Here is a 25,485-nt window from a genome sequence, read left to right as displayed (position 1 = left end):
GAGTTGAATGTCCTGTGTAGACTCAGATTCCAGTGGATTACAAGAAACTCTGAGCCATGAAAAGAAGACATTCCAACAGCATCAAAGCAGAAACCTAGAAAGGTAAACTTTTATTTTTTCCTAAGTAAATTCTTTTTATTCCAAAAAAGCAAAGAAAGCATCATAGTCCCCGAGATCACAGATCTTTTTAGAACTTGAGGGCAATTAAATAATTATGGATGATTAAAACTAGATACTTTACATCTTGTTAGCATGTTGTTTGAAAGTGTAAACGAGATCGCCTAAATTCAAATTATGGTTCTGCCATGAAATATTTGTTTCTTTTATTTTTGTTTTGTTATTATTTGGTTTGTTATTAAGTAGATGTACAAAAGGGCTACAATCCTGAAAGTCAGGTTATGAGTACAATGCTTCTTGACCAACATGGCCTCTTCCTTTGCGCTCTCCCATTTTCCCATCCTGTCCCTCTACCCTCAAGTTACATAGTTCAGTTTTTACATAATGTACATTAGATGTACTGACTACATTTGCTCACCATTCCTCCCTCCATTCCGGTGCCTCTCCTTTGCATAACTCCCAAAGTGTGTTTTCAGTAGAAGGGTTATCTTAGACTTCATCTGATAGAGATTAAGTCCTCCCCAGAAAGCTAAGCTGTTCTGCCTGTACTCTGGCTAGCAGTAAGCTCCTCAGGGGTCCATGTAGGGCAATGCATTCCCAGGGACATGCAGGTAATACTGAATAACAACCCCACCCAGACACCTGCTCTTTATATGAATTGATTAAACTGTGTGGGTTTTTTTTTTTGTTTGGATAATGGTGCCTCAATACTAACTCCACAATTAATTGTCATTTCTCAGAACTTGTAAAACTAGTCTTGGACTGGCAGAATTTAAAGAGAACTGGAAAAAAGACTGTGAAGACATGAAAGAAATAGCAGATACTGGAAAGAACAAGGCTTGAAAGGAGTAGCCTGGAGGCCAAAATGTTTTTGTTGCTTTTGTTTTTGTTTGTTTTGCCCAACTCTTATCTTTTGGAAAATGCATATTTGTCATTTTGGGGCTCAGTATATAAAGGACATTCTAAAGAAGAGTCCTACAATATAAAACTCTGATCCTTATTATGTCACTTATAATATAAAACATATGTCATTTACAAATATTTATTATTTAATAGGCTAAAAGAAAGAAATTACAATTCAAGTTTTGACATTCTATTTTACAGTAATTACTATTTAAAGTATTTACTAGTAAATACAGTGTTACTAAAATGATAATGTACTGTGTGTTTAAGAAAATGTTAGGAGAGGGGCTGGGAAGGTGGCTCAGTGGTAGAGCACTTGCCTTGCATGCATGAGGCCCTGGGTTCGATTCCTCAGCACCACATAAGCAAAAAAAAAAAAAAAAGCCGGAAGTGGTGCTGTGGCTCAAGTGGTAGAGCGCTAGCCTTGAGCTGAAGAGCTGAGGGACAGTGCCCAGGCCCAGAGTTCAGGCCCCACGACCAGATCCAAAAAAAAACAAACAACAAAAAAAAGAAAATGTGAGGAGAAATGACTTTGAATTTTTCACCATAAAACATGATAAATATTTGTGGTGATACACAGGCTTATCTTTGTTCGAAGCATTGCATAATGAATCAAAAATGTCATATGGTGCCCCCAAATATATTTATAAGTCCCTTGATTTTTTTGTACTGAAAAAACTCAATATAAACTGCATATTAAATAAGTTATTGATGATATTCATAAGTAGATCAGAGGGTTCACAAGAATTCTTTTAAGTGTACTTTATCAGTAATTTGACAAGTATCAAATGTTGCACAATTAAAACTTTTTAATGTGCTCCATGAGGACAGAAAAAAACTGATATAAAAGAAAAATAAATTACTATCACACATACCAGAAAAATACCATTATATGCTTTCTGATTCCAATTTTATGATTCAAAAGTAACTGCTATTTTATATTTTGGAGGAAAAGAAGTTTCATCTGAAAGTCACAATAGTAAAAAAATCCTTACATACATAACAAGGCAATTCAAATTTTTTCTTAACCTTAAATATTTTATTTTGTAACAAATGTCTCAGTAATGGGTCCTTTCAATTTGATAAGAAGGGTTAACTTGCTAAAGTGGAAGAGATAAGTTACTGTGACACTAACACAAAAGATGTTTATGAATAGTCCCATTTAAGAACTCATTGAGGTAAGCCTTTCACAATGGCATGTTTTGGCTAGATTATAATTATGTTCTATATGTCTGGTTATAACTTAATTCTAATTTTGCATTTAGTTTCCTTTTTCTTTTTGGTATAAAGATAGACTTAAACATTGTTTTATTCTAAGCCCATTTTTATAAGACATGGGAAACTCTGAGATAATTAGTTTTAACATTATTTTTTGTTTATAGACACACCATACATAAAAGTGCATTCCTTTTCATTGTTATAATTCCTATGCCTGATTAAGTACTCAGATAAACCGATGCTGATATACATTCATTTTTATTTTAATTATACAAGTTGCTGAAACAATGTCTTGGGCTTTTCCCTTGACATTGTGACAAGGTGTAAATACTTCCCAACCTTGTGTATCATCCTGGATCTCTAGCCTTGGCACACTTACAAATCACATTCTACTATTTTAACAGAAGCACAGTGTATCTGATCTCAGGGACCAGTACATGCGGTGAACCTAAAATCCAACAGCAATATGATGATAGATAACACAGTACATTTTACTGTTTAAGCATTTAGCTAGGAAATGAGAGGAAAAGATGACTGTGTTTTCTGACTTGGACACTTCGTGATTTAGCATATGAAACTAGACAGAAGGGAGTTTTCAGTGGAAAGTCATTATGTCTATTTGAGTATTGTATCTCTGAGACAAACCAGAATGTGCTATCTGGGGGTTAAAGTTCCAATGCGCCCTGGACATACTCAATTAAGGGGGCACTGGTGTATTGTATCATTCAAGTTGTAGGAGGAAGAGAACTTTCCCAAGGGAGAAGTAAACTCAGAGGTGACCTGAGCAGGACTGTGGTAGACACAGAAAACAAATTACAAAGGCTGGCTCTCCTCGCCTCACAGAGAATTTGATATTGCAGATCTAGCCTGGAATGCAGAAACTTGCTTTTTTATCAAGCATATGTTTTCTGGACAACATCCTAAGAGAGTCTGAATAAAAGAGAAGACTTGAACTTTCATTGCCTCTCATTTTGCTCTATAGTATACATGCTTCATATTCCAATTCCTGTCTAACATAATCCTATATTGTTTTTATTACACAAGTAAGGAACTTTTGGCTGAACATGATATATTAGGGATGAAAGAATTTTCCGCTATGAAAGAATACAGCACCATACCAGAAATTTGTGCTTCACTATAAACTTAGAAATTGCCAATGTTAATTCAACATCATTTTAACTTAAAAATGCTGCAAAATATAAAATCTACCTATGAAAATTATTTCCCAGAAAAATGTGAGAAATATATTTCCAGTTTATGCAACACAGTGATCACATGATTTAGATACTGGCCTTATCTGTTCTCTGATTATGGTGGATCTAAACTGGTTCACAACAATTGTGTAGAAAGAATCTGCTTTAGAAGATGAAAAAAAGATACTTTTATTTCATCTTGTATTGATCTACTCAGTTCAGCTGAATTTAAATTTTAGAATTTTGAATGTATTCAATTTATAAAGATAAATATTCAATTAAGAGAAAAATCAGAATGATGATCTTTTCTAATTTTTAAAACTTTAGTTTTCTTATTGAAAAAATTCCATATTCAAAAGTGTCCATCTTAGGCTGATAATACCACTAAATAAATACCACTAAATAAATAGAATGGTGCAGAATAACAACAATAGAATTCATAGCCATGTAGAATTTGCATTTTTTCTAATAAAAAGCTTTTATAATCTAGTGTGTTTTTTAGGAAAGTCCTTGACTGAACCATTCAAACTTACAAAGGACATTTTTTGTAACCTTGTTCTATAATAAGATGAGGATATAGAGGTACTTGATACAAAATAAGGGGCAGTAAATTCAGAACAAATTGAGGTAAATAATGCCTTATGAATGTGTATCCTCAACCTGTGAAATTCATTGACCAGAGAGGTCATGGAGGCAAACACTGTGGTTGAATTTGAAAAACAGCTGGGTAATTTTATGACCGCTAATAGCTTTGGGAGCTCTGCTTAGTAAGCAGAGATAATGATAAGGATAATCAAATCTCTTGTTTCAGGGTGTAAGTTACCAGTGGGGGGTTGTCCAATTCTACAGCCTTACTTTTGTCCTCTGGGCATTTCTCATAAATACTCATCTGCAGAGAGAGGCGGTGACAGACACTGGTGGTTTTATGCCACAAATGTGTGGTTGTTTCTTTTTTGCTACATTATTAATGTCTGTGTGTTCCTCTATCTTTTATGTGCAGGATCAACCCCTGGAACACAGGGAAAGGAAACTAATGTGGGAATTCAGTATCTTCCACAGTAATTGACATAATCAATGCTTTATGGGGAGAGCAGTTGGGTTTGCATATCATTTGCACGATTTCTGGATTTGAGAAGCCACAACAGTTTGAAAATTAGTAGTCATTACATTTTGGGATGGAAGAAGTTTGACAGTACCATCTTTACAGTCTGATGTCAAAGGGCATTGATGAAATTATCAACCCCTTAACACTTTATCCAAAAAAGTGTCCTATTTAAGACAACAACATGTCATGGAATTTTAAACTACTTTCCACTTCAGATATACTGTTGATTGGATTACACTGCCTCTTTTCTAATCAGTGTCATTTAGCAAAATTGTATTTCCACTATGCTTTGCTTAGGAAGTGGTTTTTCTATGTGGCTCAGGTTGGCCTGGAACTCACTACATAGTCCAAACTTGCCTTAAATATGTGATCTTCCTGCTTTAGTCTCACATTTACTGAGATAAGAATTCTGCATCACTGTAGCAAGATTCATTACTCTATATTTAACTGAAGTCAACGTTCAGAATTTCATTTTTAGTTATTTTCCATACTATAAGATGTTGACAGAAAGTGAAAGATAAAGCAAAATCTTAAAATCCCAGATCATTACCATATGCATTCAAATTATACATTTGCACACATATTGAATGGTTTATCTATGTTTTGCCACTTTCACTCTGCTAAATTTGAAACATATACATACTATTGGATAAAATATCCTATTAATGACAATTCATTACAATTTTTTCTTTGAAATTAATTACTTTGAAGACCATGTTTAGTATGCATAAATTATAATTTATTTTGCCAGTTTCTTTTGTAATTATTATTTTTAAATTATTACTTCTAAATCATTATACAAAGGAGTTTCAACTCAGTATTTCAGTTTGTGAGTACAACACATCTTGTTGAAAATCAATTCAGTGTGTTTGGATATTTAGATTGGTTGCAGTTTCTCACTCTCAAAAAATGTAAGGACATTTGTGATTATTCTCTTTGTCCATACTCTGCTTTTTAGTCGGTGTATATTAATTGTAGAAACTGTGGTGTTTCATTATGATATTCCACACTGATTATCATTTTGTTATAGAAACAGAGCTTAGGCAGAGATACATGGGAAGCCATTGATTATTTAGCCCTTAGCTCAGTCTTCCTAAGTGAGTGATAACAGATCAGGTATTTTTCTGGTAACTAGAACTTATGAAAGTTCTCAATTAGATGATAGAAGTTACAACCACTAAAATTACAGCTGAAATTGGTTGAAAGGTTAGATAATAGTTGTTATTTTCCTGAGATGATAAAGCCATTAAAACTTACCAAACAGAAAGACATTAACAGAAATGTCTCCCCTATTTAAAAAAAATGATGTTTCCTCTCAGAAAAGAATATTAAATTACTCCCCCCCCCAAAAAAACATTTAAGGCCAATTAATGACTCATTTCTCTATTTTGAATCATCACCTATTATTTCTTCATTTTCCGCTGGCCATTTTTCTTTTTTCTGTTGTTAAGTATAATTTTATTGTTATCATTGAGGGGTTATACAGAGGTGTTGTTTTGATTCATCTTATTTATGAATAATAGCACAATATTTTTTGCTATAAAATGGTAACTATAATTCTTGGATTTTGAGGAAGAGAATGTTTGGATCTTGTGTGGGTTATTTTATTTTTGTTTATTATTTTACCGACCATGGGAATTGAATGAAGGCCTAAGCTGCCTTTTCTACATTTTTTTGCTGAAGGATAGCATTCTACCACTTGACCATGGCTCCTCTTCTGGCGTTTTGCTGGTTAATTGGAGATGAGTTTCAAGGATTTTTTTTTTCCTGGCTGAATTGGCTTCCAATGGCCATCCTCAGATCTCAGCCTTCTGAGTAGCTAGGATTATAGGTGTGAGGCATGAGAGTTTGATGAGAATATGTATTTTTAAATCAGACAATGTCAGAAGGAATGGCTACCCTGTTACCTAATTTGTTCTAGGGAAGTGACTAGTTCAGTGAGGTACTCTCCTCATTTACTCAGGAGATTTTTATCAAGGGCTTTTTCCACAATGACCTTGGAGACCTATTCTGCTGAGTAGTCAATATATTCTCTTCATTCATTATATTGTAGAAGGGAAATATATTAAGCAACAGTGTACATGAATTAACTGTTTTGTGTTGGTGGTGGTAGTAGTAGTAGTAGTAGTAGTAGTTTGTGTGTGTGTGTGTGTGCGTGTGTGTGTGTGTGTGTGTGTGTGTGTGTGTGTGTGTGTGTGTTGGGTCTTGAACTCTGGGCCTGGGCACTGTCCCTGAGCTTTTTTTGCTCAAGGCTAGTGTTCTACCGCTTGAATCACAGTTCCATTTCCAGCCTTTTGGGCGTTAATTGGAATTAAGAGTCTCATAGACTTTTCTGTCCCAACTGGCTTTGTACCTCTATCCTCAAATCTCAGCCTCCTATTGGCTAGGCTTACAGGCGTGAGCCACTGGCACTCAGTTTCTTTCTTAGTTTCTTTCTTAGTTTCTTTCTTTCTTCCTTCCTTCCTTTCTTTCTTTCTTTCTTTTCTTTCTTTCTTTCTTTTTCTTTCTTTCCTCCTTCCCTCTCTCCCTCCTTCTCTCCCTCCTTCCTTCCTTCCCTCACTCATTTCTTTTTTTTCAATTACATTATAATACCCTAAAGGAAAAGTTCAGCATGTTTTTGATGGGAAGGAGTAAACTTACTATAGTTGTGTATGCTGTAAGACAAGTTTATTTTTTTAAAAGGGAAGTTTAAGTGTCAAAAATATCTAAATGGAGAATGGGGGGATAAGTCAGGGTCCAAGGAAAGACTATTGCAAAAGTCAGAAAAGCCAATAGGATCTCAAAAAAGGTAGTAATGCTAGAGCCCTTGAGCCAGGGGGAAAGAGAAGGGGAAGAGAATGGAGGGATGGCAGGGCCACACCAAAGCAGCATAACAGCTCAGTAGCCAATGCATGGAAAAAGGATTGAGTAGAAGAGGTTTGATTTGAAGCTATCAATGTCTGAAAGGACCCTAAAAGCAAAAGTATTGTATTACTATATTGCTAAGGCACTGATTATGAGGAAATGACTGTCTTCCTAATCCACATCTCTGTTTTCTTGTTAGTCAAACCACTCTTGAACTTGGAACAGAAAAGGGGATTCACCTACTGCCTACGGACTCTATTTTGCATTTTTGTTTGTTTTAAAGGAGTCTATTTATGTTTACTATTGGCAAGAATAGAAAGCTATGCACTTTTCAAACAGCAAAGTTGTAGATATATTTCATGGAACCAAAGAATGACTAAAATTAGAGGGCTCAAATCTTCTGCTTGTAAGTCTGGGGTTGGGGTGGAAACAAAGGGATAGAGAAACATCTGTACATCTGTGTGTGTGTATGTGTGTGTGTGTGTGTGTGTGTGTGTATGTACATATGTATTTTCTCTTGTCATATATGAATATATATTCATATATTTTCTTCTCATACATATCTCTTCATTTTATATATAGAGAGAGGGGAAAAGAAAAAGTGAAAATCTTTGAAAGGTTTTAAATTCAGGCACCGATTATTTTTTAATGTTTTAGGAGACATAAAAGATCTCTAAGCAGTAACCAAGAAAAGTGAGGGAGGGAGAGAGAGAGAGAAAGAGAGAGAGAGAGAGAGAGAGAGAGAGAGAGAGAGAGAGAGAGAGAGAGAGAGAGAGAGAGAGAGAGAGAGAGAGAGAGAGAGAGAGAGAGAGAGAGAGAGAGAGAGAGAGAGAGAGAGAGAGAGAGAGAGAGAAAGAGAGAGAGAGAGAGATACATTTCTTTAAAAAAATCTTCCAGGGCTTTCCTTCCCAGCTAAAGATTTTTTTATTTCCAGTGTCTAGGGGCAGTGCCCACTGCTGCGCTTGCCAGGCTTGTGCTGGGTTTGCTCATTGTTTCTGCCCTGTGTCTCGCGTGTTCAGATGGATGGCCGTTTCCCTCATCTATCGTCGCCATGACAGCGCGGGGATGATATACTACTGCACGCCCTGTAACCGAGATGATGTGGACCGCAGTAATAACGCAGCCTAGTCAGGGGAGAAATAGGCAATGCATTTCTTTCCCTTAAAGGTAAACCATAAAGGAAGAGAGGGGGAATTAAACTTAAAGGAAAAAAGAAAACCAAAATAAAAAAAAATCACCACCACCACAAAACTCAACACAAATATCTTCTTTACAAGGATTCAAAGTAAGTGACTGCCCTGTGGTCCAGGGTCAGTGTGCCTAAAGCAGAGCGTATGGAGAAAGAGAATGTGTGGGACCCTGCTGAAATTCACCCTGGGCATCACAGTTGTAGAAATCAATTTTAAGATTAAAAAATTGAATTGGTAATTTTGGACCCACACTGTGATTGAATTATGTGGATCTTGGATTTTAATTAGAGTCTCAGGCTCGTCAAGTAAAACCCTTGGGTCTGTAGGAAGCAAAGCCATCATTTAAACATGGCGTTGAATAAAAGAAAAGAGGCTGACTGACTTGGCAAGATTATCTTTTTCTAAAAATAATGTTCTTTTTCCTTTTGATTTTTCCGACCATGAGTTCTGACTTTTTCTTTTGATTGATAAGGTAAAATATTAATACAGCATTCAAGCTGAATGCTAATCAGGAAAATTGATAGTTGGTATTGGTTCTAATTTTTTTTTTTCATTTGAAACCTGGACAAAAATTCGATTCATATTTTAGAATAAGGACTGTGCAGTTTAATTCAGTCTCCCTCCGTAAAGCTCCTAAGCAGATTCAGATTTCCCCCTTAGCTAAACATTCTAGATTACTTAATGTTTAGATTTATAGCTGTGGCTTGTAAAGAGTTTCTCTTCCCCTCCCTCTACACAGATCGATTCCCCTTGGGTGCTGGTGCCTTAATCGTATAATCATTTGGGTTGGAAGGACCTATGCTGGGGCACTAATCTATTCCCGTGAATCACAGCAGGATTGATTTTATTATTACTAAGTCATTCCTGATCGATAGGTGTGAGGATTCAGTCTTGAATCTCTCAGATGATGGCGATTCCACAGCCTCACCTGGCAGGTAGTGCCATACCAGCTATTCATAGTGTTATAAAGTTAGTCCTTATAGTTAACCTCAATTTTCCCTTCTGGAGTTGGAGCCTATTAGTTCTTGTTCTATCCTCATTGACTAATGAGAATTGCTCCCTCTACTCTTTATAGCAACCTTTAATGAATCTGCAGACAGCTAAATCCCCCCCAGATTCCCAACCAGTCTTCTTTCTTCCAGACAGAACATGCTCACTTGCCTTAACCTTTCCACACAGGTCTTATTTTTCCAAACCCTTTATCATCTTTGTGGCTCTCCTCTGAACTCTCTAGGTTTTGTCTCTGTCTCCTCTGAAATGTGATGCAATGATCTAAATGCAGTGTACTATGGAAGGCCACAGTTACAGAGGGGAAAAGCAGAAAAACAGCTTTTTGTGGTTTTGACACCACTTAACTTATATGAACAGTTTTCCCAATATTTAGTACAATCACCAGAAACCGAAGGTCTGAAAGTACAATCTTACCAAGTTTTTGCTGATTGCAAGAGGTAGTTAGTGGCCGATCTGTTAGTATTTGGCTTGTATGGTTCTTTATTGAGACTATTGATGGAAAAAGTAAAGTCCACAATTGAGGCACCTTTGCAGTTCTCTGAACTTGGATAATTCTCAAAGAGTGCCTTTCCAATGTCCTCCTACTTTCAAGATGAGAAACAAGCAATAGCACAATTAAATGCTCAGTAAATTAAAGTTATTAAGGATGACTTGCTTTTAGAATTTTTATGGGTTTGCTGTTGTCTGTTGGTGAAATAATTCTAAAAACCACACACGGAAATAAGCAAAAATTCAGCATATTATTTATTTCTTTGTCAATAGTGGAGATTGGACTCGGGGTCTTGTTCTAATATTCTAGCAATTGAACCATGCCATGGTTTTTATTATTCATAAAAGGCAACCTAGTTTTCAGTTGTACATTTCATTTAGCTGTTTGTGTATTACTTTGATGAGCGTTTTTGAGACATCATATCTCAACACAATGATAATTTTCCCCAAATGTCGTTTTACCAAACAATATCAAAACTCAGAGAATGCTAAAAAGCTACATTTGGAAGAGGTTGTAAATAATAACCCATAGTAAACACTTACTAAGACATAAAACCTGGAGAGATAAAAACAAATGCTTTACAATTAACCTTTATTATTTTTAAGTAGTTGTACACAGGAGTTGCCATTTAACAGAGCAGTTTATGAGTACAGTGCATCTTCATCAATGTCACCCTTTAAGATTGATTTTGTATTTAAATAAATTAACAAAATATAATTATGCACTTAGTAAGTGCCAGTCTAGGATCATAGTAAAAGAAATATGAAACTGTGGGCTGGAGGTGTGGCTTGAGTGGCAAAGTACCTATCAAGCACAAGGCCCCCAGTTCAAAATCAACTGTAGCCAGAGTGGTCAAGAAGAAACATAAAAATTGTATATGAGCCGGGTGCTGGTGGGTCACGCCTGTAATCCTAGCTCCTCAGGAGGCTGAGATCTGAGGATTGCAGTTTAAAGCCAGTCAGGGCAGGAAAGTCTTCCAATAAACTACCAGAAAACTGGAAGTGGAGCTGTGGCTCACGTGGTAGAGTGTTCGCCTTGACCTGAAGAGCTGAGGGACAGCACCCAAGCCCAGAGTTCAAGCCCCACAACCAACCAAAAAAGAAACTGTATAATGAAACATGCCTTGCTTTTAACTGGAAAATTATTTGATGTTCCAAGACCTTGCCATGCATGAGTGGCTCATTCCTGTAATCCTAGCTACTCAGGAGGCTAAGATCTGAAAATCAAAGCCAACCTGAGCAGAAAAGTCTGTGAGATTCTTATCTCCAATTAATCACCAAAATGCCAGAGCTCAAGTGGTAAAGCCATAGCCTTGAACAGAAATGCTAAGGGACAGCACTCTGGCCCTGAGTTCAAGCCCCAGTACTGGCTCATGAGTGTGCATATGCACACCCCACCCCCCACACACACATATACTTCTCATTGCTCTTAGTATATCCCATGGATTAGATTGTCAAGCTCAGCTTCCAAATAAGGATTCCTTTTCTTTGTAGCTAAGGAGATGCAGTTGAAAAAGTTCACTTTTTGGAGAGTTTGAATGTATTTTCACTAAAATCCCTAGCCTTCATGTTGGGATCATCACCCATTTTTCCTGAGAACTAATGTTGGGCTGTTAGGATGTATGATTCAGTACATGTCTGCAAAGTCCCCTGTGTGCTCTAATTTATATTCAGCAGTTATAGCCTTCATTTGGAAAGTTCTATTTTGTTTAATGAGTTTAGGGTAGGAAGGAAAACCTGTATTATATAATTTAATGTGCGCGCGCACACACACACACTCACACACACACAGTGATTTGGCCAAAATATGGGTGATAATGAAGTGTGCAGAATAGGGCCTGAAATCCCACAGGTTAGAAACAGTTTTTAGGTGATAACAGTGCCATCACATTGCAATGCTAATGCTGTAGAGAATTGCCTTAAGATCTAAGTTAGGTAGATCAGATTCCTAAGTGACTAAAGTGACCATGCCCTAATAAGAAGTAACTAGAAGAAAAAAAAAGCACATTCCCAGATCCACAGGCTATTCAAATATAATAGGATTGGGGATATGCCAAGCAAGCACTTGAGCGGTGCTCCTAACCCTTTTATTTTATATTGTTTCAAAGAGAAGTTCTTAATTTCCAGGTTGGCCTAGAACTCCCCCCCTCTCTCTTTCTCTCTCGTTGCAAATTCTTTATTGTGCTTAAGTGATTACATAAATTCACAAATTTCACTGTATTGTGGGATAGTGATGCTTAGTTAAAGTCATAAACACATTCTAACTTTCATGGGGCAATTTGTCTATTGTGGTCTATAAAGTTTATGAGTTCTATGAGCTTTGACAATACAGTGATTTTGTCCACATCGGGTGATATGTACATTCCTTTCCTTTTGCATAGCGTCAGCTGTTCCCTCTTTCCTTCTCATTACCATATCCCTCTTGACCTCCTAAGTATCTGGGTTTATAAGTTTACGGGGTTTACAGGCTTACATTATCACACCTTGGTGATATCTCTCCTTGTTTCATATATAACCTTAAAATGTGGCCTAAATAAGGAGCATCAATTGTGACTTTTCTATATCTATCTTAAGAGAAAATGAAAAGAACTCCATATTCTAATTTTATCCAAGCACAATAAGCAGTCCTTGTACAGTTTGTCTGATTTTACTTCGGGGGTGGTGGTGGTGGTGGTGGTGGTGGTGGTGGTGGTGTGTGTGTGTGTGTGTGTGTGTGTGTGTGTGTGTGTGTGTGTGTGTGTGTGTGTGTGTGTGTGTGTGTGTGTGTGTGAAGGGGATCTGCAGTGTCATTGAATTGTTAGAGACAGAGACAGAGAACTGGCACTTGAAATGAGTTCCATTCACTACAGCTCAACTTTCTTGTTTTCAGATGGTGCTCCACAACTTGACTTTTTTCTTCGAGCTTTTTGCTGGCTAACTGGGTGACAGAGTATTGTCCAGAATAGCTTTGAGTATCAATTCTCAGATCTCAGCTCCCTGAGCGCTAGAATTATTGATGGAAGCCACTAGTATCTGAATAATGACTAACTTGTCAAGACATGGTTAGGATTCTTAAAACTACTGTCCTTGTTGCTTGCAATTTTATCAGTTTTGTTCATGTGAAAATCATTCAGATTTTTGGATATTGTTACATAATGAAAAACAATAGTCTATCTGGTCAATTTAATCAGCAAATAAAAAAATGTTGGAAAACAGTTCATTACTAGGTAGTATAATATGTTCTTCGTCTTTTATACTAAGGAAATCTTCTCATAGCTATGAGTCAGAAAAACATTTACTCCTTTTTTCCTACATATTTACCTACATATAAGATGATTTCCCCTTACAGTGTTTATCAGACAAAAAAAAGAAAACAAAAACTGTGTACACTAAAATGGCTCACTCAACTGTGGAATGGAGACTCTTACACCCAAAAAAAGATAATTGCAAAACTTCGCTAGGTGACAGAAGAAAGCAATTGTGTGATCACATTGGTGTTAAAGTTAAAAAATATATAATAATAATTGAAAGCCATTATAAAGAAATAATTATAAGTCAAGATGGAAGTTACTTATGGAAAGATGGAACACCAAATGATGTGTCTCCATTTTGGCAGTTTTCACTTGCCTTTTTATGGTGCTGATTAAATGGACATTAGTTTAAAGTTAGCCAATTGTTTTATGCAATTCTCTTTGTGAGTGATATGCAGCTTTAAGATGGCTTGATTTTTTTTACCTTAGCATGGTGCATTTTTGCCCTTACTTTTGTTTTATCTTATAAAAGTATTTAAAAAGTGATATGTATTGAGTGCAAATTACAGTGCACTGTACTTTGCTTTTTGATATTTACCCCTCCACAAGTATGGAATGCAATCCTGATTCATGATGCTGGACAATAGTAGTGAGCTGCCATTCTTAGTCACATCATCATGGGGATAAACAGCACAAAGATCTACAATATTCTTTGTTGCTAAGCTCTGCCCTTCTGCATATATATATATATATATATATATGTATATATATGTATATATATGTATATATATGTATATATATAGAGAGATCTATTAAATGCATTTTTGACATAAGGTTTTATGAGTTCATTGGGACATAATCTCATGGTAAATCAAGGAGCAACTGATTTAATACTAGAATAACATTTATAATCTAAGGTATTTTTTTCTTTGAAGAAAAAATTATGCATCTACTATGTCTAGTAATTTCACCTAAAGACATATTAACAATTATTGTTCCCAAATTATGTTAGTAACAAACAAATGGAAACACTTAGAAACTTACATAGAAAATGGGTTAGGTTGAATAATATGTTGAATAGAATAGTTGTACTTAGTCTGGTGGTAAAAAAGTACCTATACTGTGAATATCTCTAGACATAGAATTATGGTACAGAAATAAACAGAGAGGAAGGTGTATGTGTGTTCATGTGCATTTTGTTACATTTTTATTGAAAAGCTATATAATAATCTATGTCTTCTTATCCTTTTTACCCTTCTCTGAAACCCTAGATATGGATCAAAGTAAATTAAATCAGTATATTTCCCAGACTTCAGTGTAATGAAATGTGAGCCTTGTTGGAGTTACAAGGTATTCAGGAGAGTGAGGTCAAGGTCTGATTCATGGTTCCTTCATCTCAAGCTTCTTGAATCTTGACAACTGCTTGATCTCCTTCTTCCTTCAGCCTGAAGCTCACTACCTATACTGTTTTCCGGATTTCTATACACTGTGGCTATGTGCTTGTAAATAGATCTTTTCTTAAGCCCTGCTAATTTGATTGTATCACTTTTCTCATACTGCAAAGTGATCTCTCTACCTACTCTCTGCCAACCATGTGTGTGTGTATGTGTAGTGTGTGTGTCTCATCTACACATTTACATGTATTTGTCATAATCTTGTTATGTTTATGCAATTGTTCAAAAAGATGAACCAGAGTCAAGCACACATGGCTCACGCCTGTAATCCTAGCTACTCAGGAGGCTGAGAGCTGAGAAGCAAAGTTTGAAGGCAGTGTGGGCAGACAAATCTGTGAGGCTCTTATTTCCAATTAACCAACAAAAAGCAGGAAGTAGAGGTATGTCTTGTGTAGTAGAGCTCCAAGCATTGAGTAAACTAGCCAAATAAGGCCCTAGGTTCAAGCCTTACTACTAGAAAAAAAAAGAATGAGCTAGGAGCATTAATTTTATTAACGGGCATTTTCCAAGATTTACTGTTTAAATAGAATGGAGGTGGGGGGAGATGAGAGAGGAGCAGAATAACCCCAATTGTATTAAAGTATTTTGTATGTACACTTATGTGGATAGTATAAAGACTTGAGGTACTAACAAGTGATTTCATTATTTGTTCTTGTTACTTTATGCCATTCTGTTATCCTTCTCCTGCTGGTGGCTAGGGACTCCTTGTTCACAAGTAATTCATTCACAGAATATTTATTGAAGGCTTATTAGATTACTGAGAACTTGGGAAACAGTCACGAGTAAAATCATTGCCTTCATACAACTTACATTATAATGTTGCACATGGGGAAATAATTTAAATATATTTTAAATATATTTTTAGTGAAAGTTTCTAAGGAGTACAGGGTATATTGGATGCAAAGAACAAAATTTTAGAGCAAATAAAGACTTGAAAGCTATCTCTGCCTGAAGACCACTGTAGGCAGAACTAACAGAGAGACAGCAGAGCAGGCTCATTGTGGGAGCTGCCGCACTGCGCTCCCAGAACAGGGAGGAGAGTGTGGATGGAGAAGCCTGAGCAAGTGGACAAAAGCAGATGATAAATCACACAGGTAAAGAAATAAGACCAGACCACAGCACCCTTTAGATCATTTTAGCAACCTAGCCTCAACTCTGAGCAAGGTAGGAATCTATGTTTAAGTGTTTATTGTAAAGGTGACGTGCAGAGGGGTTAGAGTTACATAAGCCAGGTAATTGGTATATTTCTTTCTTAACAGTATCATCCCCTTCCTAATTTTCTCCCAGGTTTTTTCCCACCCGAAAGCCCTCCCCCCAAGTTGTATAGTTTATTTCCAACATCATGTCTAATGAGTATCACTGTTGCATTAGTTCATCCAATAGGAATTTAAACAGAAGGAGTTTAAACATACTTGACATGACTTGTCTTATGGTTTAGCGTCATTCTGACTAAAGAATGAAATAAACAGAGAATAGGTTATGGAGGGAGCAGAAGAAAGGCTCAGAGACTATGATAAACTAATCAGGTGATCTATGTACTCCAAATGACCAATCAATTCCTACTATAGACAATGGAAGTTTATGTTTAATTTTTACAAAATATGAATTAACATAGGTGTGTGAATGTGTTGTGCATCTAAGACTTCAAAGGAGGCCTAAATGTAAATCTGCCAGACTAGCTTTTATCTGAGAGAAGATAAGGCACACTTTCAGGGAGTTTTTAATTGTAACTCTAGTCAGTCATCATATCCAACATTTCTACATCTACAGATTTAACCAACAATGAGTTGCAACTCTTTTAAAAAAAAACTATTGGTCTGTACTAAATAGACTTTGTTTTCTTGACATGATTCCCTACACAATATTTCCACACAACTTACATTTATTATTTGTTTTAAGTAATTTAGAGCTCATTTGGACTATATGAGAGGATGCCCATAAGTAATATGCAAATACTATACCATTCTGTAGAAGAGATGAGAATCTGTGATTTTTTTTTCCTATCCAAAAGAGTCCTGGAACTACCCAGTGGCTCATGCTTATAATCCTAGCTTCTCAGGAGGCTGAGATCTAAGCAGAGAGACTCTGAAACTCTTATCTCCAATTAACTACCAAAAAAGCTGGAAGTGGAGCTGTGGCTCAAGTGGTAGAGTACTACCCATGAGCAAAAAAGCCCAGGGACAGTGCCTAGGACAGGTGTGTGTGCACACGTGCACACACATACACACACACCACCACCACCACCACCACCAACAACAACAACATCCCTGGAACCAATCAATCCTTTAAGAATTCAGAGGAGGAATGACTGAATTTTCAAGAAGAGCATATAAAAGTTGTGTGACTTAAAAAGGAAAATGAAATGTTGAGAAACTATATTTATCTAGAATGAGTTCCAATGGTTATATTTAACTTCGCCAAAAAATTAGTACTTGACAGTGAATGTCATGGACTCCACTGTTTCAATGTCTTCCAAGTTACTTAGATAAACTTTAAACTATATATGGTTTAAATTTTGCCCAGTTACATGTTTTTCTCATTAACTCTTCCTACCCCAAACATCCTGTTCCCATTAACAATTGTTGTCAGTGATGGGGGTAAAATAACTTAAGAATTTCAACCTTCACCTTTGCGGATATTGCCTTTTGTTTTTTCCTTCCACCCCTGCAGAGAGTGAGTCTACCCTTCCTATTGCATGCTTCAACTTTATAATCACTTCTAATCTCTAACATGCTCCTCTTTCTATGCTTTGCTGATAGTCATCAGTTATAGCTTTCCTGTTTTATATGTCCCTGGATCCCCTTACTAATTATCTTTTTTCTCCAAGTATCACTTTTAAAACTCATTTGTCCTTTTTAGATGATCGCCTTGCTTCTTTATTTTGTTGCTTTAAAAATATGCTTCTTGAGTACAGAGGAAGTAAGAACAACAAAGATTGGATATTTTCCAAAGAGAAATTTCTTTCTGCTTTGTTTCCTTTTTTTGAAAAATATAGATGTATCTAGTTTCCTTCAAGGGGACAGTCTACTTTTGGTAGTCATTGTTTGTCATGTTGGTCAGATTAATTATTCTCATCTTGGATCACCAAATTTTATGATTCAAAACATAAATAGAAAATGCTCACAGTCGGTCAAAAGAATTTACATTTCATTTTGAATAAAAGCTATTAGTTAAGTCATGAAACATTCTGATTTTTTTTGCTTGTAAATTATTCCAGTATAAAGTGTGTCCGCTGCTCTGTAGGCCTTTATCTAATTTTTTAGGAAGATGGTAAAGAAGAGGAAAGGAAAATATCTGAGGAGAGATGGATACACACATGTCAACACTTTCTTGTATATTGGCACAATAGACAAAACAAAAGGAGCCCATGAGAAATGGGAAGAATCAAATAATACAGATTAAAATATTAACATGATTGGCAGCTTTCCCACACAACTGGACAACATATAATCTTATCCAGAAAATGAGAAGTTTTCTGGCTATAGATATTTTAAAATACTTTCTGAAATTATAAATTTTGTTTGGGTGTATCTCGGTAGCTCTACTTTAATTTTAATAATATTCAGTAGTGAGCTTGCAAACTCTATCAAAGGTAGATTCATTGTTCTTGATATGTATATTTTTCTTTACAGCATCTTAAACTACATCTGAGTGTTGAGTGGTAAATAATCATCTCTCTATCACTCTCCATCGCTGTGAGAAAGGCTGGGGTTTCAGGGTGTCAGCGGCATAATTATTGGGGTTCCTCAGAGAAACAGAATTAGTAGGAGACACATATATGTCTTTGTCTTCACGTGTGCACACACACACACACTATATATATATATACACATACATAGTGAGACTTATCTTGGAAACTGGTTCACACAATTATGCAGACTGAGAAGTCTGTGATAGACCATCTTCAAGCTGGAGAATCAGAAAAGCCAGTAGTTCTGTTCAGTCTGAGTCTACAACTCTCAGAACCAGAAGAGCTGATAGTGCTGCTTATGGGAGTCCACACACCAAAAAAAAAAAAAAAAAAAAACCTCTGGGGTGTACAAGGGCAGGAGCAGATGTCTCTGCCTATGAAAAAAATGACCCAGAATGTCTCCCTCTCTCCTTTTGTTAGATGACACCTATCAACACATGCAAGGGTGAATCTTAGTCTATTGACTCAGATAATTTCTTCTGTAAACATTCGCACAGACATACCCCAAAATGATGCTTTATCTGCGTCTCTGGGTCTCACTTATCCCAGTCAACTTGGCACAAAAAATTAACTATCAGGAGTTCCGGGAAGATGGCGGAGGAGAAGCTGGAATCTGAACAAGCTCTCGCATAGAGAGCAGTTTTAGAGTTCCAGTGAACAGTCCTAAGCCAGAGAATCACACCAAGTGTGCCATCACAGGACAGAGAGTTAGACAAGAGAGGGGAAGCCAAGACAAAAAGACACATCTGAGCGCCTGCCAGCAGCTGCCACTGCGGCGGCAGGGTGGCTGCGGTGGCAGGGTCGCGGCGGCGACCACCGCCGCGGGGTCATACCTGAGACACAGAGAGTCCGAGACGAAGGAGCCAGACGCAGCGGACGAGCGGATTCTACTCAACACCAACAAGAACCGACAAGGAGCGAACATCTTCATCCTGCTGTTTGCAGACCTGAGACGACCCAGGATCCAAGACTCGGCGTGAGTACAAGCCCGATGTCCTCACTCCTCAGGGAGCAGAGGAGGGAAGGCCACCCCTCCCCCCCCAGCACCGGTGATCTCCATCTTGGATACCGACAAAGCTCGGAGGAGCTGCTAGCTCCAGCTCAGGCCTTGGAATAAAACGAGTCATTTAGCAGGTCACAAGAACTTAATGGCGAAGTGACCTGCCAGACTCAGCTCCATCCAGGGAAAAGTCACCCAGCTCAGGCGCCAGCCATCGGAGTGGCTTGCCTCACTGGGTAACCAGAGCCAGAGGCTGCCCCTCCCTCTAGCAGCCACCACAATCAATTGAAAAACAGAAACCCTGAGAATGGCTCCAGGCTGGGCTCTGTGAGCTTTATCGCAAAATAGCCCCAGGGAAAAGCTACTGTTTGTTGAAAGGCCTCAACTCTACCCAGAACCTAGCCTCACCACCACATCCCCCTCCTTTGTGATTCTCAAAGCAGATCACTCTCCCAGAAAACTAACCTGGGAGGGGGATCTCAAAATCTTGGGTAAAGCAGAGCATTTTTCTGCCTCTTCCAACCAACCGACTTAAGAAACCAATCAAGCCACAGGACCTCAAGCTGACCAGAGACTCCAACAAGAGACTGGTTACAGACAAAAGGGAGATACAGGATTCTTCCCACTCCTCCCCCCCCCCCAAAAAAAATCAAAAGACTTTTTTTTTCTTCTTCTTCTTCTTCTTTTTTTTTTTGCTTGTTTTTTGTTTTTTGTTACCATATATATATATATATATATATATATATATATATATATATATATAAATTTTTTCCCTTCTAAAACTTTTATTAATCTTTAATTTTTGCCTCTCTGAAAAAAAATCGTTTTCCAGTAACTTTTTTTTTTTTCCTCATCTTATAATTTTTATTTTAGGAATACGTGAATGAGCGTTTTCCTTTCTTTTCTTGTCTTCTTTTTTTTTTTCTTTCTTTCTTAATTATCTTTTTGTTTTTCATCTAGCTCCACTGAACTTCTGATCTTTTCTTCTCCCTTTCCTATCCTTAAAGTTTTTCACATCTCCTCTATGTCCCTCCCCTTCTCTGAACATATTCATACTCCTCTCTAAATAGACGGTCTTTTAACCTCTATAATAACATTAATTTTTACGTTTCTATTTTTTTCTGGTCTCTCTTTATTCCCCTTTCCGTCTCTTCTTTTTCTCTCTCTCTCTACTTGCATCCTACCCAACCCATTTCCTGCATTGTGATTAGGACATAGTTAACTCTCCCTGTGCCTCCCCACACCAATCTATTCCTATTTTTTACCCACATCTCTCCCTAATCCTAATAATTTCTGGTTTTCCAAATTCTTTTCTGCGGTTCGAAGTCCTTTAACATATAGTTGTTTGATGTTGAATAGATGTATCTGTTGAACTAGATTGTATCTGTAGACTATTGACTGTACAAATGCAAACTTTGGTTGATGGTTGCCTTAAGATAGTGTTCTAGCACAAAACTGGTGCAATCTTCATCTCAAATGGGCCGAGTAAGCCGGAAAAACACAAGAAAAATGGCAAATTCAGGTATCTCAATTCCCAATCTTGATAATCAGGGATTAGAACAGATAAAGAATAATCCAGAGGAGAGTTCCCAAATAGCTCTACAAACACTAATAGCAAACATGATAAATGAGAAGTTTGACAATGTACAAAGGACTTTGTATGAGCATGATAGGGAGAGAGAGGAGGCATCCCAGAAGTTTATACAGGAATATCATAAGCATGAGGAAGCTACTCAAAAACTGATACAGGATTTGCATGAACAACTTGAGAATACTCAAAGAGAAAAGGAGGAATGGCGTGAGCAGGCTGAGAACACCCAAAGAGAACTGCAGGAATCCCACGAACGGCAAGAAAGAGAACTGCAGGAATCCCACAGACGGGAGGAAGCTAATCAAAGAGTAATTCAGGAATTGAGAGACCAGGTAGAGAATACACAAAGATCACTAAAGGCATTCATGGAATCCATTAACAAAGAGCTGAAGGAAGTCAGGGAGACCACAAAGGGAATGCTGAATGGAACCCAACAGAAGGAATGGGAGTCCAAAAAAACCATAACCAATCAACTAAGTGATTTGAGAACAAACACTGAACACCAAATTAAGGAAGTAAAGAAATTCATACAAGACCTAAAACAGAGCTTCAACAAAGAACTTGAAGCCATCAAAGCTGACCAATTAGAAGGAAAAGAGATAAAAAACAAAGTAGAGAGTCTTGACAGCAGGTTAGACCATGCAGAAGATCGAATCTCAGGGATTGAAGACAGCCTAGATATTATAGAGAAAACATACAACCATCCAAGACAAGTCCAAGAAATATGATAGGTCTATCCAACACCTGGAAGACACCATCAGAAGGCCCAATCTAAGGATAATGGGTGTAGAGGAGCACCTAGAAACAGAAGTTAATGGTCTAGGAAATTTGTTTAACAGGATCCTAGCAGAGAACTTCCCAAACATACAAAAAGATAGGCCTATTCAGATACAAGAAGCTTTTAGAACCCCAAATAGACCAGACCAGAATAGGACATCCCACCGTCACATTATAATCCACACAGGATCAACCCAGACCAAGGAAAAGATCCTTAAAGCTGTCAGGGAGAAAAGGTTAATCACCTATAAAGGGAAACCAATTAGAATTACCTCAGATTTCTCAGCAGAGACAATCAAAGCAAGAAGAGCCTGGAATGACGTATGCCATGCCCTAAAAACAAACAACTATCAACCAAGAATACTGTACCCAGCTAAACTCTCCTTCATAACTGAAGGCCAAATAAAAACCTTCCATAGCAAAGAAAAATTGAAACAATACATCTCCACCAAACCAGCCCTGCAAAAGATTCTTAAAGATGTCCTACACATAGAAAACCAACAAGAACGCAACAAAGGCCAAGAAACTGCACACAAACTGAGAATCCAAGAACCTTAGGAAGAACCCAGCTTTCACAGCCCCCAAGAAGGTGGATAACATGGCAGGAACTCCCAAATACCTCTCAGTCCTATCTCTTAACGTTAACGGACTGAACTCTCCAATTAAGCGACATAGACTGTCTAGTTGGATTAAAAAACAAGACCCTTCTATCTGCTGCCTGCAGGAGTCACATCTTGCCCGTAAAAACGGCCCTCATAAACAGGCGGGAGTTGCAATCCTAATATCAGATAAAATAGACTTCAAATTAAAATTCGTGAGAAGAGATAAAGAAGGTCGCTACATACTAATTAAAGGATCTCTCCTTCAGGAGGATATTACAATTCTAAATATCTATTCGCCAAACAATGGAGCACCCAACTTTATCAAAGAAACACTACTTTCCCTCAAATCCCATATAGATCCAAAGACATTAATTGTTGGGGATTTTAACACACCACTCTCCCCACTAGATAGATCAACTCGGCAAAAACTCAACAGAGAAACCGCAGATCTAAACAGCTGCATAGATCAACTAGACTTAACAGACATTTACCGAACATTTTACCCAGCAGCATCAGAATACACATTCTTCTCAGCAGCACATGGAACGTTTTCTAAAATAGACCACATTTTAGGCCACAAAGCAAACTTGTCTAAATTCAGAAACATTGAAGTTATACCTTGCATTCTCTCTGACCACAAGGGAATAAAACTAGAACTCAACACCAAAAGCCACCAAAGAAAGTCCGGTATCACATGGAGGCTGAACAACACACTGCTGAATCATGAGTGGGTCATGGAAGAGATTAGAAAGGAAATTCAAATGTTCATGCTATTCAACAAAAATGAACACACAAATTACCAGCTCCTCTGGGACACAGCAAAGGCAGTACTCAGAGGCAAGTTTATAGCTCTGAGCTCCTACATCAACAAATTGGAGAGATCTGAAACTAACAATTTAATGACACATCTAAACCTCCTTGAAAAAGACTAGCAAGATAAACCCCAATCCAATAGATGGAAAGAAATAATCAAAATTAAATCAGAATTAAATGAATTAGAATCCAAAAAAACTACAGAAAGAATCAACAAAACAAAGAGTTGGTTCTTCGAAAAACTTAACAAAATTGACAGACCCTTAGCAAACCTTATCAGAAAAAGGAGAGAACACACCCAAATTAATAAACTCAGAGATGAGAATGGAAACATCACTACGGAAACAACCAAGATTCAGAACATTATAAGGGAATACTTCTCAAAACTTTATGCTAATAAGTTTGAGAACTTGACAGAAATGGACCTTTTCCTAGCAAATATTGACATGCCAAAACTAAACCAAGATGAGTTAAACCAGCTTAATAGGCCCATATCAAGCATTGAAATAGAAACAGCAATAAGAGACCTCCCAGCTAAGAAAAGTCCAGGACCAGATGGTTTTACAGCGGAATTTTACAAGACCTTCAGAGCAGAGCTCACACCAATACTCCTCCAACTCTTCAATGAAATTGAAAGAGAAAGCTCACTACTGAACACATTCTATGAAGCCATCATAACCCTCATCCCAAAACCAGGCAGGGACTCATCAAAGAAAGAGAACTATAGACCCATTTCTTTGATGAACATTGATGCAAAACTTCTCAACAAAATTTTGGCCAATCGACTTCAACAATTCATCCAAAAAATCATACACCATGATCAAACAGGATTCATTTCAGGGATGCAAAGCTGGTTCAATATACGCAAATCAATTAATATTATTCATCACATCAACAGGAGCAAGAATAAGAACCACATGGTTATCTCAATTGATGCAGAAAAAGCATTTGACAAGATCCAACTCCCCTTTATGATGAAGGTTCTGGAAAAATTAGGAATCCATGGAACATTCCTCAATACAATAAAGGCTGTATATGACAAACCTACAGCCAGCATTATACTCAATGGTGAAAAACTAAAGCCATTTCCTCTTAACTCAGGAACAAGACAAGGATGCCCACTCTCTCCCCTTCTCTTCAATCTAGTATTAGAATGCCTAGCTACAGCAATAAGACAAGATGCAGACATAAAGGGGATCCAAATAGGGAAAGAAGAAATAAAACTCTCCCTCTTTGCAGATGACACGATCTTGTATTTAAAGAATCCCATAGACTCCACTCCCAAATTACTCAAGCTGATTCAAAACTTTGGCAAAGTAGCAGGTTATAAAATTAACCCCCCAAAATCAATGGCTTTTCTATATGCCAACAATGAGAAAAGTGTGTCTGAAATTAGGAAAGCAACTCCATTTGTAATAGCCCCACAAAAAATAAAATACCTAGGAATTAACTTAACCAAAGAAGTGAAGGACCTCTATGATGAAAACTTTAAAATCTTGAAAAAGGAAATCAACACAGAACTTAAAAAATGGCAAAACCTCCCATGCTCCTGGATTGGCAAGATTAACATCATGAAAATGGCAATACTTCCCAAGGCTATCTACAAATTCAACGCGATACCTATCAAAATTCCACCCTCATTCTTCAAGGAAATAGAAGAGGCAATCCAAAAATTCATATGGAACAATAAAAGACCCCGAATAGCAAAAACGCTCCTCAACGGAAAGAACACTGCTGGAGGAATATCAATACCAAATTTCAAACTCTACTATAAAGCCATAGTAATCAAAACAGCTTGGTATTGGCATAAGAACAGACCTCAGGACCAATGGAATAGAATTGAAAACCCAGAAATGAACCTACAGACCTATAGCCATCTAATCTTCGATAAGGAAGCTAAAACAATAGAATGGAAGAAAGACAGCCTCTTCAGTAAATGGTGCTGGCAAAATTGGTTAACTACATGTAGAAAACTAAAGCTAGATCCTTATCTATCACCCTGCACCAGAATCAACTCCAAATGGATCAAAGACCTTGAACTCAAAGCAGACACTCTGAAAACATTACAGGATGGAATAGGAGAAACCCTAGGTCTCCTTGGCTCAGGCCGAAATTTTCTGAATAGAGACCCGGAAGCACAACAAATCAAAGAAAGGTTGGACAAATGGGATTGCATAAGATTGCAGAGCTTCTGCAGGGCAAATGACATAGCTGGCAAGATCAATAGAAAGCCCACCGATTGGGAGAAGATCTTTAC

Source organism: Dipodomys merriami, unplaced genomic scaffold (genome assembly GCF_024711535.1).
Source record: "Dipodomys merriami isolate MVZ:Mamm:240054 unplaced genomic scaffold, mDipMer1.0.p SCAF_15, whole genome shotgun sequence".
Classification (NCBI taxonomy): domain Eukaryota; kingdom Metazoa; phylum Chordata; class Mammalia; order Rodentia; family Heteromyidae; genus Dipodomys; species Dipodomys merriami.
Note: the sequence above shows the minus strand (reverse complement) of the source record.